Below are 3,262 nucleotides of genomic sequence, written 5' to 3' on the forward strand. Positions count from 1 at the left end.
TCTTTAAGGGGGTGTGAGTTCTCAAAGGTTTGATTAGGGATAGGGGGCCAATATAAGGGCTAAGTACCAGCACCCATCGCACATCATGTGTGCACACCCCCCGGCCCCCCTCAATCATCGGAACCCCAATGCCGTCGATCAGGTTCTCCGGCGATGCTCCAGCGACGCTCTGGTGATGCTGCCCCGGGAGAAAAAAAATGCGGCAGTAGCACATGCCCGAGCCCAGCATGTGCACTGTGGCTCAACCAAGGCCTTGACCATCAATGGCACATGATGGCGCATGGTGATGGCACATGCATCGACCATCATCGACACAGGCTGCCTTTAGGGAGGGGCACTTGCCTCGACCGCCATCGGCACAAGCTGGGCCTTGGTAGGAGCGGTTACCTCGATCACCATCGGCCCATGTTGGGTGTCATGGTCAGGCCTTGGTCCTGTCATGACTGACCCTGAACCGAGCAGCGGTCAAGATCGAGCTGGTGGGAAAGTGGTTCTAAGGAATGCAAGCGTGCATTCCGAGCTTTGGAACATGATGCTAACATGTTGTGGGGGCAATGGGAGCCCTGGGTCGCAAGATATGCGGGGAAGTTCGGGACAGTGGTCGGACACCCTCAAGCCAAGTAGCTTGACAGGTGCCATCTGTGGAAGCAGTGTGCGGGCATTCCGAGCATGGGAATAGGTTGGGGACATTGTGTGTGGACGGTTCATGTCCTAAACCCTGAGATATGCAAGTAAGTATAAGGCAGTACGCCGGTGCCCTGGGACCAGCTAGCCAGTCAGGTGCTGTCGGTCTGAGCCATGTACGGGCACCTTCAAGTGGGTTGGTGGAGCAACAAGCAGAATCAAGGAGTAATGGTGACGAAGAGAAAGGTTACGGGGCCTTGATTTAGCTGAAGAAAGGCCCTGAGATGGCTGGGTAGAAAAGTGTCCACATTTCAGACATTCTTACGGTCACTAGTAGCAGATTGGGAAAATCTCTAATGCTTTTTATAGGGGGACGTCTGGTGTCAGCTTTCCACCACCCCTTTGGCTAGCAGGCAAGTAGGGGCCTGGCTAGTCTAAAGTGAGCTACTCCTAGTCACTAGTGGTGGCTAGGTGGGCAGGCATCGTAGGGTCACGAGCGTGGCACGATGTTTCCTCGGGTCACGGTAAACTTAAGGGTAGTTGGGGCCGATGGGCCTCGTATCGTGCCTTTGCATTGAACCATGGGGTTAGACGGTAGAGATCGTTAGGCCCCTCGATTTTCCCTCCTCGAGCCGAAAGGTTCATGTGATGGTGTTTACGTAGGAGGGATACCATCGAGCCAGAGCGATGCATGGGCTAGTAGGCGGGCATGTGGCTAGACCCCTGTGGCCGGTCGAAAGAGGTGTGCTACTACTGGGGTAGTCCACCCAAGTCCCTTGCGGGACTAGTATGATGGTTGGTGTCAACCATGCATGCAGACGACCGGTGTGCTACAGTTGGGGTAGTCTACCCAAGTCTTCTTGCGGGACTAGCATGATATTGGGTGTCAATCATGTGTGCGGGTGGCTGATACTAATGCTAAGGGCCTAAGCCGTAAGAATCGAGTCCCGTGGGATGAGATGAGCCTAAAGGCTCTGAGCTGGCTGCTAACCAGCTTAAATAGGGTGCTTGCATAAACTTGATACGGGAGCTTGCGTATCATACGGGCGGGCATGATGTTGGGTTCTTACCATGTCAAGATGTAATAATATCATGAGAACCGGGACTGTGTGTCCCTACGGGTATTCGAAGATCAGTGCTCAAGATACAAAGCCTTACGGGCAGAGCTAGGTGCTCGAGGCTACGTTAAGAATCAAGGGTTGTGTGCCTCTCTGGGGATTTGAGGGTCCGTGCTCGAGTCCCTAAGCCCTGCACTTGAAGAATTACGAGCTGATGCGTGATGAGAGTTGGGTTCCTTTCTATAGAGTTCAGAATGAGCGACCTTAAAAGGTCAAAGCCAGGGTAGGCTCGTGGGCATGCGGCTTGAAAGATCGAAATTGGTCTGTCCATGGAAAAATGGACACGATAAGAAGGCTGACCTTGACTAGGATTAGTCTTGGTGCCACACGGATGCGTGGTTTCAGAAGTAGAAACGCACAGACCGTGACATTTTGGTATCAGAGCCTAGGTTTGGCTCAGTGGCGAGATTTACATGACCCCATGTGCGGGTCTAGTGACGTGAAATCGAGGTGGTGCCAAGCTCAAAAGGAGCTATCAAGACGCAAATGCGGTTTTATGGCTATGGGGGCTTAGAAATGAGCCAACGACGCGTGCTGTGGGAAATATTGGGCCTATGTAAAATGGCTCTCGAAGAGGCTCTTGGATGCCAAGCAAAAGGGCACCAGAGTCTAGCCTCACCTAGAAAGAGTGTTGACATATGTTGAGGCATGTGATGCCTTACGGTGGAAGGAACCGTAGTGAGACCATGATGCGAAAAGGGGCTTACATCATGAAATGGTGTTGCGTAAGGCCACGTGGGCCGAGTGAATCTTGTCCTGAGGGGCAAGAGGTATCGAGTTTCAAGATTAATTACTAATGTGTGCACTTGCTGCATGGTGCAGGTGCCCCAGCGAGGGTGCAAGCCGAAGTATTTGGGATCAAGCATGAAGCTATTACATAGAAGAGTATGGAGTGGCTAAAGATTGAAGCCACAAGCTGTGATGGTCAGTGGATCATAAGCCGCGTTGGTCAGTGGACCATGAGTTCTCGTGGTCAGAAGATCATGAGAGTGTGTAAATCAGTGAGCCGAGTTTGTGTTGGCTAATAGGAAAGGCTTTACATGAGCTGTGATGGTTAGTGGGCCACGACAGGGTGTAATCTGGTGAAACAAGCAAAAGGGAAATGGCCAGTTGGCAAGGCCCTCAGGTGTGTAGGTCAGTGGACCTTGAGGATTGAGTGGGTGAATCCCCGAGTCTAGCAAATCAGTGGACTAGGCATTTTGTCGGATCAGTGGACCTTCGAGTATGTGCGGATTTTGAAATATCATAGGAGCCATGCTAGAGTCAAAGCAGACAAGGAGTAGATCCATAGAAGAGACATGATTACGCATAATGCTGCACCGAGTTTCAAGTAAAAGTGGGGGAAACTTGTGATTTCCCTGTGTTATTGAGCCAAGACAAGAGAGCTCGAGCAAATGGAGCATAGTGTTCGGGCAAGAAGCATAGACCAAGTTAGCGTGCATTTAGGTGCCATCTTGAGGGCGGTTGGCCAGAGGGCCACACCTAGAGGGGTGACCTTGGAGGGGCCAAGAGGACCCAAG

This window comes from Durio zibethinus, chromosome 20 (assembly GCF_047325235.1).
Source record: "Durio zibethinus cultivar Kanyao isolate XHJ-2024 chromosome 20, ASM4732523v1, whole genome shotgun sequence".
NCBI classification, from domain to species: domain Eukaryota; kingdom Viridiplantae; phylum Streptophyta; class Magnoliopsida; order Malvales; family Malvaceae; genus Durio; species Durio zibethinus.